This window comes from Tachypleus tridentatus, chromosome 10 (assembly GCF_004210375.1).
Source record: "Tachypleus tridentatus isolate NWPU-2018 chromosome 10, ASM421037v1, whole genome shotgun sequence".
Classification (NCBI taxonomy): Eukaryota; Metazoa; Arthropoda; class Merostomata; order Xiphosura; family Limulidae; genus Tachypleus; species Tachypleus tridentatus.
The window spans coordinates 93,412,153-93,429,200 of NC_134834.1; the positions used below are offsets into that span (position 1 = coordinate 93,412,153).

The 17,048-nt window shown below is 37.0% G+C and overlaps 1 protein-coding gene across 1 annotated transcript in view; it reads left to right on the top strand.

Moving 5' to 3' along the window:
* The first annotated feature begins 1,257 nt into the window (after positions 1–1,257).
* The window catches only part of LOC143228403 (uncharacterized), a 143,896-nt gene continuing 128,105 nt past the window's right edge, over positions 1,258–17,048 (top strand). The window contains 1 exon segment of the mRNA XM_076459669.1: positions 1,258–1,867. The gene's annotated coding sequence lies outside the window, so the exon portion shown is untranslated.

Here is a 17,048-nt window from a genome sequence, read left to right on the forward strand (position 1 = left end):
CAGATAGCCCTTTGTATAGCTTGCTGCGTAATAACAAAACAACAAACAACTTTTATAATTCTTGTTGCCTCCTAGTGGCATAGCGGTATGTCTGCGGACTTACAACGCTAGAAACCAGTTTCTTCGTGGAGGGCAGATACAGATAGCCCTAGCTTGCTGCTCCTAGAGTCTGCGGACTTACAACGCTAGAAACCATGTTTCGATACTCATAGTGGCTAGAGCACAGATAGCCCATTTTGTAGCTTTGTGCTTAATTACAAACAAACAAACAGTTCTTGGCATCTCCTCTTGTTATGATGTCCATAGTATTTCAAAGCCCAACATGTTGCCTTTTCAACCGTGGGGGCGTTAATATAATACAATCAATCTCACTATTCGTTAGTGAAAGAGTAGTTCAATTGTTGACGGTGGGTGATGTTGACTAGCTGCCTTTCCTTTAGTCTTACCCTGCTAAATTAGAAACGACTAGCGCAGATAGCCCTTGTGCAGCTTTGCTTGAAATTCAAAACAAACCAACAAACTTTCAAAGCCACTTTAAATGTATGTTTATGGTTAAGTTCTTATATTTCTATGTTAGACTTTTCTTATATTTTTAAAGTCACGTTATGACCCAGTAACCTTCATTTTACCAATGCTTCTCTGTACTGTTCTCCAGTCTTGATTCAGTTTTTTGTCAGTTATAATGTTATTCATGGAATTGAACTTTTCCTTAATTTTATAAGCCTAATACAATTTTGCTATTTTTCTTTCCAAAAGATAACCTACCTATCGACCGAATGAACCTTCAGTACTTTAGTTATATAGAATAATCGACAAATGTACACATCATAGAAAACACACTATATTATAAAAGTGCTAACAAGAGTGACTGAAAACATATTACGATGTATTTGTAGATAGCAGTACACACATGTATATGCATACCTTGTATTTTGTTTGATGGTTTTTAAATACTACCAAAACCTTTACATAATTTATTCTCCGTTGTGTTGTATGAATATACCATTTTATTACATTTGAACGTTCGTTATAAAAATACATTTATGTACCTAGACAGTTTTATATCTGTAATATTTGTTTTAACAAAAGTATAAACAGAACCTTGACTTACTAGATTTCAATACGAAAGTACGAGCGTAACGGGGTTACAGTGTTAGAAGGCTCTTACCGATAATGCATTGCACAAAAACTAATTTAGTTACGTATTGTCGCTCACTGTTAACCATGTTATAGAGCCTCATGACGGTGGCACCTGTTTCACAGCCTCAGTTAGCATACCTGGGCTTTCTCGTGGTTGCTGAAACAGGTGTGGGATAGGGAAGTCTCAGGCCTAACTAATGTTTCTCCCCTCTGTTAGTGTTGTGGTTGGGTCTAGTATCCGCTGGAATATTGATAGCTGCTTTGCGCGCGCGCGCGTGGGGCGTCAACAGCATAACGCAGCCTTGTGACGAACTGTTTATATCAATCAGCTGTGATTTTGTTATTGGTTACTTATGAGCGTTTATTTGTTAGAAATGGTTCAATTTTCCAATGATATTTTATTCTGGTGCATTAATCCTTGCCAGTAACTGTGAATTGACGTCAAAGGTTTCCGTAATCTTCTCGTAAACTTGCGGGCAAAACTAGGAGAAGTTTACTCGAGGCAGTGGACCACTGGCACTATGGCGGTTCGTTTTTCAGCCGGTACAGTCACGTGTGTCTAAGCCTTCCTCCGATATAGTGCCGGTTTACGGAGTGTAGACAGCCCTTAGCTCGTTATATATCCTCATCTAAAAATTGGTTTCATTATTAAGATGTTTGTGTAAATCAAACGTCGCCACTGGTGTTGACAATGGCCCGCCGAGTGAACCTTAGGGTGGATTATAAGGTAAGTCAAAAACATAATGCCTTACTACGTCGTGTGATTATTTTTCGCTATCCAAACGCAGTTATTTTTGGATGTGATGTCAACAGACAGTTAAAATGAACGTGTAAAAAGACACATCACATCACAGTGTTAAGTTATACCAGCATAGCTCTAACATGAAAACGGTTATTTCAATAAGATAACCACAGTTTGTCTTCAAGGTTCTTGCAAGCTTTGGTTGTTAAGCTTTTTTATCTCTAATTAGTCTATAAACAAATATATGGCCCACAGCTACTATTGACACACATCGTTTTAGTTTTTTTTTGCTGGTTTATATTTTATTTTAATTTTACTTTCGTAATGCTTTCCGAAATAAAAATTATTATTAGTGATTTCATAACGAATATATTTATATAAACCGTAAACGAAGGAACTTGGTAAAGATGAACTTACTGTTTACAGCTATGACTTATAACTTAGCCTCTTTCATTCCACGCTGTGGATATGTATAGTAAACTAATTGGATTTGTCTTCTGCCCAAGTTTTGCCACTTGCCCAATCTCGCTAGTTATTTATAAATTTTCTATTTTGTACTGATCTTATGGGTTAATTTTAGTAAGAAAATAACATAAAATGATGATATGTGTATGATATTTAATCATACAGTCAATAATAACGGAAAATGTATTAAGATATGCCGGCATGTCCACCTAAAAAAACACACCATATCCTAATCTGCAAAAACTGACCATGTTATTTATATATTTTTACCGTGCTTATTATTTATGTCTGTTCCATGTGCTTAGGCATCTGTGGTTTTGTAGTATGCTTTAATTGAATGGTATTTTTGTGATTGTTTTGCAGTAATTGCATATTTATAAAATAACATCCATAATACCACTGAGAGAAGGGTGGGTTATTTAAATAATTGAACGTAAATGAATGGGTCAGTTAATTGAATGATTAATAAATAAAACAAAGGTTTTTAGAAGTTAACGTTTTCCTTGTTACGAATAGAGAAATATTCCTTATATTTTACAGTCGTAATTCTTCAAGAAGAAAAAACTTCGTATCTTCGTAAGGGATTATTGAAGACATATCATTTCACGCTTAAAATATCTAGCATAAATGTATTTTATTTGTTTTGATATCCAACTAAATTCACATAAAGACTGCCTGTGCTAAACGTCTTTAATTTGGAACTCATGCACGAGAAGGAAGGTGCAACTCAACAGGACCGTAGTCAACGTGGGATAGTCTTGTTTGTTTTTGAATTTCGCGCAAAACTAGCTAGCCGTTCCTAATTTAGCAGCGTAAGACTAGAGGGAAGGCAGCAGCTAGTCATCAACACCCACCGCCAACTCTTGGACTACTCTTTTACCAACGAATAGCCATGGCCCGCCATGGCCAAGCGTGTTAAGGCGTGCGATTCGTAATCTGAGGGTCGCGGGTTCGCATCACCGTCGTGCCAAACATGCTCGCCCTTTCAACCGAGGAGGCGTTATAATGTTACGGTCAATGCCACTATTCGTGGGTAAAAGTTGTTGGCGGTGGGTGGTGATGACGACTAGCTGCTTTCCCCTCTAGTCTTACACTACTAAATTAGGGACGGCTAGCGCAGATAGGCCTCGAGTAACCTTTTGCGAAATTCAAAAAACAAAACAAAGAAACATTCATTTCTCACTATAAGTCGTTTGCAGTTTAAGTTAGGAAGTGAAAAGGTTTGATTTTCCTTAAGTGTGATATATTTTAGCCGTCGTTGCTATACTATCGACAGTTCCGACTGTAAATAGTTGCCTCCTAGTATTTTACTAGTCTGTTATTTGTGTTTAAGGAGACAAAATATACTATTAAGACGAAGCGCATGTGGTCAAAGAAATAACCACCTAGCGTAAAACATGTGTGATGAGCTCACCACATATTAGCCACACATGTGGTGTGTGTTTCAGCTATATGGTATGACAGGACAGTATCCGAATATATACAAGGATGCTGGTCTGGTTCCCACCAGTTGGTGAGACATTTCGTTAACAATGTAGTCGTTGTCTTTGTGATTACCGGGGAATCTCTTCACCATTTGGGATTGTGTTATTTTTCTGATTAGATGGATGCGACTGTGTTTCTCACTTTGGGTCTATTCAACAAGATGCCTTCTTTGGTTTACTCCAGGATGGCAACAACAAGTTTCAGTTATCTCGTGATCGCATTCGGAACACGATAGACTTGTCGTTTCTTTGAATTCAAGTTTACCATCCAATAAGTGTTGCAATAGCATCCTTCTAGTAGGCGGAGATACTCCGCTGCGGCTAATCCATTGATCGTAGACGTCGATAATTCTAATTCTGTTGTATCTGGGAGCAGGGGCGTAGATCCTGGGGGGGATGGGTGGTATACATCCCCCCCTTCATTTTAAGTGGGGGTATGGTGCATACAATTATTCCCCTACGGTTTGGTCTGTGGAATTGTTTTATTGCATCACAGGCCTAAAATTGTGTGTTTGTTCTTATGATTATCGTGATCTTTCCAATCAAATTACATAATTAGGCCTATATGTAGGCTTTTTCAGTAGCCGAAATGTACACCTTTAATATAGGCGTGCTTCTAAGCTTTTCGATCTAAGCGATAGTTCGTAAGTATCAGTCAGTAGGCTTAAGTATGCATGCAAGTATCGTGGCAACAAGATTACTCTGTGACTGCATGTTTACAGCTTTCAGGTTCAATCAGAGATTATCAACTTGCAAATTGAACAGTCCACATAAGTGGTTGCAAAAATCATCCCCTCTATCGGGTGTAAAATATCTACGCCCCTGTCTGAGAGGGACGTAAGATTTACGCGTTAAATGAGTAGCCTTATAAGTTTCCTAAAACAGATCCATCCTAATTAGGTTTCTGTTCGTTTCAAAACTCACTCATTTTGATGTTCTGCTGTTTGTAAAAAAAAAAAAAAGCTGTCCAAATGTGACAGGATTTCCTATACCTTCCATGTTAAACTTCACATTATTGGCACTATCTCGGAGTTCTTTGTTATTATTATTTGTTGTTGATTGTTTGTGCTAACTGTTTCATTACGGCTTTTGATCTCTGAAATAATATAAGGTGTCCTCCCAAGTCTTCGGATTTACAATGAGGGTTCGATTCCCCTTGGTGGACATAGTAAATGGCTCGATTTTGGTTTGGTTTGTTTTGAATTTCGCGAAAAGCTACACGAGGGCTGTCTGCGCTAGCCGTACCTAATTTAGCAGTGTAAGACTAGAGGGAAGGCAGCTAGTCATCACCACCCACCGCCACTCTTGGGATACTCTTTTATCAACGAATAGTGGGATTGATCGTCATATTATAACGCTCTCACGCCTGAAAGGGCGAGTATGTTTGGTGCGACTGGGATTCGGATCTGCGACCCTCGGATTACGAGTCGAGTGCCTTAACCACCTGGCCATGTCGGCCATAGATGGCTCGATCTGGCTTTGTTATAAGAAAACACACATTTTTCATTCCACTATCGATGTGATATTCGTTTTGTTTCAGTTTTGTGCCACCATTAGAATTTAAAATTGTAGTACGAGTATATTTACGACAACTATAGGTACTTCTTAAAGCTCGGCTTGGATTTTTTACAAGTGGAATGCATATATTTTTGTAATTCAAGTTACTTTTGAATTATTATGAGAAATATATCATTTTCTATGTGTTCATGGTGATAGAACAAAACAAAAAACCGAAACAAGGGCGTGAACAGTTTTTAAAGCTAGTAATGGCAAAGCTCCTCTCAGGGCGTCCAACCCTACAAGGTTAGATGCATCCTACTACGAACTACCTAAATTAACGGTATTAACTGAAGTGAGACTTTTTTATGTTCCGCCTAAAGTGCATTCTAAATACTTCTTTGGTGTTTACTCATATGCCCCCTAGTGGCTCAGCGGTATGTCTGCGGACTTACAACGCTAAAAACTGGGTTTCGATACCCGTGGTGGGCAGATCGCAGATAGCCCATTGTGTAGCTTTCAAAACAACATTTACTCATTTTTTCGTACCGATTTGTTTTATGGTAAAATAATTCGTGATGAAATATTTTTTGGTTATTAATAATTTTTATCTTTTCTCTCTGTCCCTCTAGTGAAATAAAATAACATAAAAAAAAGAGTGACTGTTGTGTGTAAGTTGGAAAATTATATCAAGAACTATTTTAAATTTTGTTCAGCAATGACTCTAGCTAGCCACGGGCACACTATGATAGCTGTTTGGAATGCTAGAAATCACTTGGGACTTTCCCGCCACTCGCTATGAAGTTTGGGAGGAAGGTTGACTCTGAGAACCACGTGGTGTTTAAAAGTGTTATATTTGCTGAAGTGGTTCTATATATTGTCGTTGTCAGTGTTGAGAAGTTAAGTTGAATTAAACGTGTCAGTTTTTGTTGTGCTTAAATACATTATAAAAACAAAGAATTAAACGTGTGCATAAATAGCAGTGCCATGTAATAAAGATTGTTTAGAAGGTACTTCCTGTTCACATCTGGCCAGGTGGTTAGGGCGCTTGACTTTTAATCTGAGGGTCGCGGGTTCAAATCCCTGTCACATCAAACATGCTCGTCTTTTTAGCCATGGGGGCATTATGATATGAAAGTCACTCCCACTATTCATTGGTAGCCCAAGAGTTGGCGGTGGGTGGTGATAACTAGCTGCCTTCTCTCTAACCTTACACTGCTAAATTAGGGTCAGATAACTCTCGTGTAGGTTTGCGCGAAATTCGAGAATAAACCTGTTCACGTCATGATGAACAATGAAAAATATATATTTAGAAGCTAAAGCTTTATAATATTTAAATATTATTGATAAGTGTAAAAACCACATCATAAAACACCCATTAATAAAAAATTATAGAAATGGTATAAAAACAGTGGGATGGAAGTGGTAATATATATCATATAAATAAGAAATGGAAAATTACGTATTCGTTAATATAATAATATCACTGGTTTTAAGGGCTTTGCAGTAGTGGTGTCGTCAGTGAATTTTCATTCGTATTGATTTACAAAAAAAGAAATTATTTTAAGGCAAACAATACTGTTACGTTGCTAATAACTTTGGTGACATGATCTAAATCAAATGTTATGTTTTACTTTTATACAGCATACTTTCACAACTTTTATCAACTGCTAATTAAACGTCCAATGAAGTTTTGGTGAATCGCAGCTGATGTGTATCATTCGAAGACCTTCGACTAGAGTAGGCTTAGCAAATACAAACAAAAAATAAGATAATATATGTGGAGAGATGTACTTGAGTTACTGGAGCATTTATGTTCGACTCCACGTTTTTTTGTCAGTTGCCAATATAACGCTCATTGAACTTTCACCTTGAAACATCGAACCCACGTGTGGTTTAAGCTCCATTTATGCTTGAAATGCGTTTATTCAGTAAAATACTGGCATAGAACCACACACACTTCAATCGCATTGAACGTCTTTTGTTTCCCATGTCAGCATTCCTGCTTTATATATGTTGTAACAGCTTTATATAATAAACATAATGAATAGGGGATCAGCCGAGATCTTGCAATACAATAATGCTGACAATAAACGTCACATGCATAATAAAAGTCAGATATTAAAATGAATGTATAACAGTAAATCCGTTACAACATATGTTATCGTACCTGTTCACGTGTTTTTACACGGATATTATTGTTTGGATGAGTTGTGACGTTATACAATTACGAGAAGGTGGTTTACGTTTGATGAGAGAAGACAAGTGTGAGAACGAATGGATTTGTTGCCTCTAGTCAGCTGAATCATCTTCTTTACAAAAGTAACGTTCATTGGAACTGGTGTTTTCTTTAGACTGTTTGCTGTGCTCTAGTTTTGGTCTATTCCTGTCAGAAACTGTAATCTTGAACTCTGACCTCACCACATTTTGTGCAGACTTTTCAGATATAATGACAAAAATAATAAAACTAAACATTTATATCGAGAAAAAACTGTTATGCAAATACTATAAAGGATAAAATTATTTCCTGTTAAACCGAGAATTCTTTAACGGAAAGAGAAGATGAACCTACAAGTGAGACTTTGATTTTAACATTTGCTCTGTTTTTTTGTTTGTTTTTTTCTGTGTGATTGTCTGTTTTCGGAATATTAGTTCTCGCGATTATTCTGCTATCTATCGACTATTTTTTTACTGCCTCTCTGGAACGAAGGCGTGTTAACAGTTTAGTTTCCTGAAATTCTAATTGTGAATTATTAATTTCGTCTAATACTGCAAAAAAAAAAAAAAAGCCCTCTGAGAACGAAACTGGTAACTTTGTTTTATCATTTTTAAACATGAGCACTTAAATCTGCTTACTAAAGACAGTTAATAAGAAAGGAATGTTCTCGAAACTTCCAGTTGATAGTTAGATGATTATCATTTTTTTATTTTTCACAAAATTTTGAATGTTACAACAGCTAATTAAAACAACTAAAAATTTAGAATACTTTGGCTAATAACAAATGTTAGTTTTCATCCTCGGAAGTCTCTTTTATTTATTATATAAGTTGTTTTTAATATAAAAATGTACATAACTTGTTTGCTAATATTGAATTCATTAAGTTCAGTAATCAGTTATTTACCGATGAAGAGATGGATTATTATGAGAAATCAAAATTAAATTCGCACGCCATGAACACACCTCCAGAGGGAGGGGTTTTTGGGGTGGTTCGCCCGAACCCTCTGTTTTTATGATGTCACAAAATACTGCTACTAAGTTCATTCATGTTCTTGTGAATGTTCACCATCTGCCCTCTGCCGGTTGAATAATTACTTGCGGTGTACACAAACCAAAGAAATACTGAGTGTTCAAGTTTAAACACATAATCATTATGACACTGAAGTCAGTATTGAAACTGTATGTAATTTATTTATGGAAAAACGTCCGAGAAGAATGGAGTGTGCTAACACGTTATTTCAGTAGCGCGTGCTTGTGCAGTGCCTTGTGAAAGTCCTCATACTTACCAACAATGTCACACTTTGATGAAATACAAATAATATAAACAGTTTTTTTCAATGAACTTGTTTTTATTTAAACGTCACACGATCAACATTAACACTTAATATATGAAGAAGGTTAAATGTCAGCAAATATTGCAAAAACAATATATAAATTAAAATTTGTTGATTGCTCAAGTATTTAGTACTCTCTGTCAGTACATGGTGAAAACACTATTGACAGTACTTACTCCTGTGAGTCTTTTTGGATGGGGTTCCACCAGTTTTAAACAATGGTATGGTTTAAGTTTTGTCCATTCTTCCTGGTAAAATTGCTTCAGGCCTGACATGACCAGGTTGGTTAAGGCGTTCCACTCGTAATCTGAGAGTCGCGGGTTCGAATCCCCGTCGCACCAAACATGCTCGCCCTTTCAGCCGTGGGGGCGTTATAATGTGACGGTAAATCCCACTATTCGTTGGTAAAAGAGTAGTCCAATAGGTGGTGGGGGTGGTGATTACTAGCTGCCTTCTCTCTAGTCTTACACTGCTAAATTAGGGACGGCTAGCGCAGATAGCCCTCGAGTAGCTTTGCACGAAATTAAAAAAAAACAAAACAACAACAAAAAATGCTTCAATTCTGATGAGTTTGTTGTAATCGTTGATGGACTGCAATATTTAAGTCTCGTCAGAAATTTTCTATTGGATTCAAGTTAGGACTTTGACTGAGCCACTAAGAATTTTCACTTTCTTCTTTTGAAACCACTCCAGTATTGTTTTGACCTTGTGCTTCGGGTCATTGTCCTGCTGAATGTGAAGTTTCGAGCCAGGTTATCCTCTAGGATTCGTCTGTAGTTTGCATCGTCCATCTCCTCTTCAATCCTGACAAGCTTTCTAGTCCTTACTGATGAGAAGCATCCTATAATCCTATAACACAATACTTTCTCCACCATGCTTGATAGTTGGGATGGTTGTGACTGGGTGATGTGCTGTGTTGGGCTTATGTCATCTGTAATGTTTTGAATATAGACCAAAAAGCTCAATTTTGACTCATCGGATCACAAAACCTTCTGTCAGATGTCTGCAGTATCATTTACATGCTTTGTCGCAAACTCCATACGAAACGTATGATGATTCTTTTCCAGTTATGGTTTCTTCCCTTTACTAGTCTGTACCAAGCCAGCTTTCTATAGACTGGCATATTGTTGATGTTTGAAAACTGACTCCCATCTCAGACATGGTACTTTGCAAGTCTTTGAAAGCCGTTGTTCAGTTCACAGTGGCACGCGTAACCGGTTTTTTTGTTTGTCTGGCTTATTAATTTGAAAGGGCAGCAGCCTGATCTGTATAGTGACTGAGTAGTGTGAAACACATTCCATTTTTTAATGATAGAATTCATTGTACTTAAAGTAATAATCAGTGACTTTGAAATTTTTTGCAACCTTCTCCCGATCTCTGCTTCTCTGTCACTTTATCATTGACTGTTTGGAAAACTGTTTTTTGGTCTGTATGGCTAGTTTATGGTATCACTAAGTGAGTTGTTGCTCGAACAGATGCGTTTACTCTGAAGTCAAGTTAAACCACTTTGATTACAGAGACCGTTACATTAACCTTGTGACGTTTCAAACTAATACACACCTGAACTGATTTAGGGATGCCGTAGCAAAGGAGTTGAACACTTATGTGATTGGGAATATTCTAATTTCCTTTGAATGTCTAACTTGTATAACATCAGCATTCTTTTAACTTTTTTCAGCTTGGAGTAGGTTGTGTAGATTCTAAAGATAGAGTCCCATTTGAAACTTTCATGAATGTAAGCTCAGACGGCAACAAAATATGAAAACTTGCAGGGAGGTTAGTACTTTTGCAAGTCACTGCAAGTATAAAACAGCCAATAACTAAATTAGCTGATATGCTATTGTTGTATAGATTTGTTTCAATATAAGTTAGTAATTAATAACTACTCTGTATATAAATAGTACGGTACTATAATAAAACATAAATCATATTACTTTACGTTTAGCTTTCCATGTATTGTTACAACAGAATGATGATTTGTTGATTTTTAATTGGATCTTTCTGGGTTTCATTTGAACAACCATATAATTGTTTAAGCTATATTTCAAGCAAAATTACTTCCACATTTAATGTCATGGCGCCTGCTCTTTTTCCATGCTGATTGTGTTTCGCATAATATATGTTGGCTTTTCAACTCGCAAATTAGAAACCCTCTTTAAAACATTTTGCGTACGGACCTGCCATACCCAGTTATGATAATGTTTGTGTTTTTTTAAGTTTTTATGCTTGAACAGAACGCGCAGATAGCCCTCGTGTAGCTTTGCGCGAAATTCAAAACAAATCAAACTAAACCAAACTTGAACAGTACACTGGTTACAGATTTTATGATTTATCTGTTAACTCAAAAATAATAATACCGAACAGTTATTAAGAACTAGATTTAATCACAATTTATCACTTCCTTTAATCATTGCACATCAGGGGTTTTCCATTTTTTGCTACACCCTCCGAAAATAGTTGAGGTTCTAACGATTCCCCCACACATACACACAGCGTTAACAAATTACTGTATTACTATATCTTTTATTGCAATATTTTTTTACGTTCTCGTGACCCCTCAATAATAGTTTTGTGACCCCTTTTCGGTTGGGACTCCATTTTTGCTGTGGATCACCTTTCGTTGTTTTTCAGAATTAAATTTCTCGTTTGTCACAAACTGGTAAATAGAAAACGACAGACGTGTTAATTATAAATGGTTCTGACTTAAATTTGTAATTGTTGAATTTGTTTTCCAATTATTTAAAAACTAACTCTTGAATAATCAGGTAGGCCTACCATCGAACTTTCACGTACAAATAGCTTATTTCTTTCTATATTGTCCATTTCATGCTGTTTTTCGTGTTGGCTATTAAGTCATAAAAAATACGATAACTAACATTTTCTATGTTATTTAAGAATATTGTATCCAAGTGTCAAACCATGAGTGTGAAATCGTAGTACCAAAGCATGTGGTAGGCTGGAAAAATTAGTCATTACAACAGGTTATACTGATCTAAGAATTGTGTGTTCTAATTATATGACTTTGTTTAAAATAATTGTTGGGGTGTCAATCATTTTTCCTTCGAGTTGTTAGCACCAGATAGAACCTTGTAACAAATTGTGTCGTAACTTGTTTCAATACAGTAACAAAACTATGACCTAGGCTTTCTGATTTCAGCTGTTCTGTCGTGGTGTATTTTAGGAGGTGCCATGAGCGCCCTAGTTTACGATCGGATGTGGAACGAAAAGTAGAAGTACATTCTACGCCGAATATCCTAACGAACAGGCGGGATGATCTGTGAAAAGTTGTATTTTAGACGGCGGGGTAATTAGGTTAGTGGAGAAAAGGGTCAACCAATAAAATGGAGTTTTACCCACTTTACATATATGTATTATGGGCTAGCCCACATTTTGTGTTACATTAACATGTTAAAATGTATGTAATAACCTCACAATGTTTCTCAGAATTACGTCAACGCTTTCCCTCGCGTTGGCATAATTAAAAAAAACAAAAACACATATTGTAATTTTATCTTGATGTATAATAGAACTTATTCTTACGGACGTTACTTGTAAAATAAATTGTTTAATTAGTTTGACTGTTCATAAAACTAAATATTATGAGTATTTTTCAGTACTCAGTTCATAAACTAAAACTGTGATTTATATAAATTTAGTCTTTATCTCTCATTAGGCCTAAACGGATTATTTACCACTACAACACTTTCATAATATTTTTTTTTTTTTTATAATCCACCATTTTGGTCTCCCGCTAATACAGCGGTATGTCTCCGGATTTACAACGCTAAAATCATGGGTTCGATTCCCCTCGGTGGGCTGAGCAGATACCCCTTTGTGGCTTTGCTATAAGAAAAACACACACTCCACCATTTTGCGAAAGATGAATATTGAAATACAGAAAAAATAACACAATCTCAGTTATTATATATATTATTGTAAAAAATAACACAATCAATAATTATATATTTTTTATTTACCTCATCACCTGAATTATATATTCGAATTAATGACACACAAATGAAATATTTTCAGTGTGTTAATTTATCATAGCGGTAGTTTCCTTATGTGCTGACTTTACTTTTGAGGAGACGAGTGATTTTCAAGATGAGTTGTTGTAAACCACCAGAATTACACTTGAACTGCGAGATATAGGTTGGCTCGTTGGTGGTCTGGTTGGTGCATAAGTTTTCCTTGTCACGATCTCAGTTTTATGTAAATAAAGTGGGCTTTGTATTATTGAAGAAAAATGATTAAGAATTTATGTAAACATTTCTGCGTGGTATTAAATAATAAATCTGTGTTGCGTAGCTGGCACCTTCAATTAAAGAAAAATGCTGGAATATAAAGAAGTTACATAACAGATTTTAGTAAATGCTGTCAGATTGTATTTAGACTTCTGAAAATGATGTATTTTGCAATTTTTTTGATCGGTCTTCAAAGTGTGTTAGATAATTTAAGTAGTTTCGTTGTTGTATCATAATTATAATTACGATTTGTTTAGATATAAATTAAATAAATCTACGGATACGAACACAGTAACTTAACCTAATGCATGACAGAAGTAACTAATTGTTTCATATCTGAAAAGTAGAAGAATTACTTCCCTCATATGCAGCCACTACCTTCCCCACCATCGTATGACATTCAGACAGTTTGCATAAGTGTCTTAAAGCAATATTGCCCTCCAATGGTTCAGCAACATATTTGTGTACTTGGAAGCTAGAAACCGGGTTTCGATACCCGTAGTGGGCGGAGCACAGATAGTCTACCGTGTTAGTTTGTGCTTAATTACAAGCAAACAAATAAGCTTAAGCAATAATACTTATAGCGTCGTGCTATCGGTTTGTCAATTCTTCTTAGAGCCATTGCTTAACTTGTAAAAGTATAGCGCTTAAGCCTTTCTATATCTTGTTCTTTATTCCAATAAAACTGTTTAAAGTTAACTACATAGTGTAACTTAGCATCTTATAGAATGTATAGAATGATAGTTTCGTTGCAGAATACATTTTGTTAGTCGCTCTGGATTCAGAGTTAAAGACGGACAACCACTGAACACGCTGCGTCGTTCAGATCTGGGTGCATTATAAAAGTGACAGTCAGTTCGTCATTCAGTTCGAGAGTCGCAGTCCTTATGGCGGAATATGTTGCTTTCTGGTTGTCCTTTCTCTGGGCAGTAGTCCAAAGTTATAATCGACTGTACCCGAATCTGTCGTATAGCCCATATGCATGGCAATAAGATGTTGTTATGATTGAAAATTCGAATAATATAGTGGTTCGAAAGGGTGAAGATCAAAGGTAAAATCAATCTCATATTGAGATGGTATAAACATTCACCTCTAAAGAAACTATGTGTTTGGCTTTTGTTTTTCTAACTACGTCGATTGAATAAACAATTAAAGTATTGATATTTGTAGTAAAAAGTATGAATGTAAGTGCCAGCGTAACTTTGCTGTTGGGACGAGGTTGTAATATCTGATTACATGAACCTGAGAGTTGTAAACGTGCAGTCACAGAGTAATCTTGTTGCCACGATACTTGCATGTATACTTAGGCCTACTGACTGATACTTACGAACTATCGTTTAGATCGAAAAGCTTAGGAGCACGCCTATATTAAAGATGTACATTTCGGCTACTGAAAAGGCCTACATCTAGGCCTAATTATATAATTGGATTGGTAAGAACACGAGAATCACAAGAACAAACACACAATTTGTAGGCCTGTGATGCAATAAAACAATTAAACAGACCAAACTGTAGGGGGGGATGATTGTATGCACTATATCCCCCACCTAAAATGAAGGGGGGATGTATCCCCATCCCCCCAGGATCTACGCCCCTGGTAGTACCAGAATATATGTGGTTAAATACTTCGTCATTGTGAAACCACACGTCAGCCTATAAATGTTGTAGTTGTATGAAATATTTCTTACTGTAATCGTTTCCTTGTATATTTGCATGAAGGACATTTTTAGGTGTTGTTGAGACATCTGCAGATGCAGTAACCGTTTATCCATTTTAAGGACTATTGTAATCCTTTGCTTGTACATTTTTGTAAAGGCATCTTTTAATTCGGTGAATCCTGTCACCGAAGGAGGTCATCCTTTCAACCGTGGGATTGTTATGATGTGAACAGTCTATCTTGTATTGCGTCGGTGAAGAATAGCTCAAGAGTTGGCAGTTGACTAACTAGCTGCCTTCCTTCTTGTCTACCATTGCTACAATGGGGATGGCTAGCCCAGAAAGTCTTCGAGCAGATTCTTGCAAAATTTGAAACAAACAACTGCGTGATAATCAATACGGTCAGGCGAAAGAGGTTAAGAGTGTACTTGACCCTACCAGGTCTACCCAAAGAACCTGAACACTGCCAGTTACAAGTAACTTGTCTGTACATAGGAACTTCTGCTGTATCTCGAGCACTTATTCCAGTACAACACACACCCGACCTGACACTTGAGAAAGTTTGGCACCTGACTTCCTAGGACAGTATATTAGTCTTAACTTTATAAGCTAAAATGTTTGTTTGTTTTGGAATTTCGCACAAAGCTACTCGAGGGCTATCTGTGCTAGCCGTCCCTAATTTAGCAGTGTAAGACTAGAGGGAAGGCAGCTAGTCATCACCACCCACCGCCAACTCTTGGGCTACTCTTTTACCAACGAATAGTGGGATTGATCGTCACATTATAACGCCCCCACGGCTGGGAGGGCGAGCATCTAATTATAAATTAGATTTGAAATATGTATTTTTTTCAATCGAAAGGGGGATACTTTACATGTTTCAATGCTCAACAAAAGTATAAATGACTGTCCCAGAAGTTCACTTTCGGATATATAATTTGTTTATTCTTAAATGTGTGCTGATTTCTTATAAAGGGCAAAGCTACACAAATGACAATTTGTGCTGTGCCCACTACGAGCTTCTAAACTCGATTTTCAGTGGTATGAGCTTTCAGATCTCTGAGTCACTAGGTGAACTTACAAAGCTCAAAAACGTACTGTTGACCCTCGCTGGGGGCTGTGTGTGTGCTTTCTTATAGGAATTGTTTGTTTGTTTTGGAATTTCGCACAAAGCTACTCGAGGGCTATCTGTGCTAGCCGTCCCTAATTTAGCAGTGTAAGACTAGAGGGAAGGCAGCTAGTCATCACCACCCACCGCCAACTCTTGGGCTACTCTTTTACCAACGAATAGTGGGATTGATCGTCACATTATAACGCCCCCACGGCTGGGAGGGCGAGCATGTTTGTCGCGACTCGGGCGCGAACCCGCGACCCTCAGATTACGAAGCGCACGCCTTAACGCGCTAGGCCATGCCAGGCCCCAAGCTAAAATGAAATTGCTTAATATTTATTCAGATGCTTAGCTATTTCGCGCCACGAAAGCTCCGTAAAGTTAGTTTCATTTTTAAAGTTTTGTGAATAATCAAAAAACGAGGTTTTAGAAGCTATCTAAAGATTCAGTTGAACCTGTCGGGTTATAGGCCCACATATAATAAGACTATGTAACAATTTTTTTTTTTACTTTTCCTTGCTCCTGGGCAGAAAGTGTTATTTCCCAATTGTCTATGCCTAAAGTAAATGGAAAAGTCCTATTTTTCTCTTCAAACTTTTCTTTTGTGACCTGGGTAATGAAATTTTCAAATTTACGCATTTTCCAGAACATTCCAAGTAGATTCAGTGCTGAGTAGCTGATAGAGAATTTTCAAGAACTTTATGGAATGCTGTAGAACTTACAAGAATTTTCTATAACGGGAATAACTATCCGTCTCTTCCCCTGGCTCATTCGGTGCACCTCAAAGAGGAATACAACAGTATCAAGACCTTGCTAGAAGCCTTGAAGTATGATGAGTATGTCTGGAAGGTTATCGGAGACTTCAAAATTGTGACATTCCTGATGGGTCTCCAAGGAAGTTTTATCAAGTTTCCCTGTTATATTTGCCTTTGGGACAGCAGGGACACCGCAGCGCACTACAATAGGAAGCACTGGCCACCAAGGACCGACTTCTGTGTGGGGAGGCACAATGTCAGGTCAAAGGTCAAAGTTGATGTCCTTGTTGGACCACAAATAAAGAAGATCCTGGAATGCACAGAATACCCCAAGAAGCTCAGTAGGAAGGAAAAAAAAAACTTGGGGCAGCTTAGTCGCAGTGCTTCGGGGCTTCTTGGGCAGTC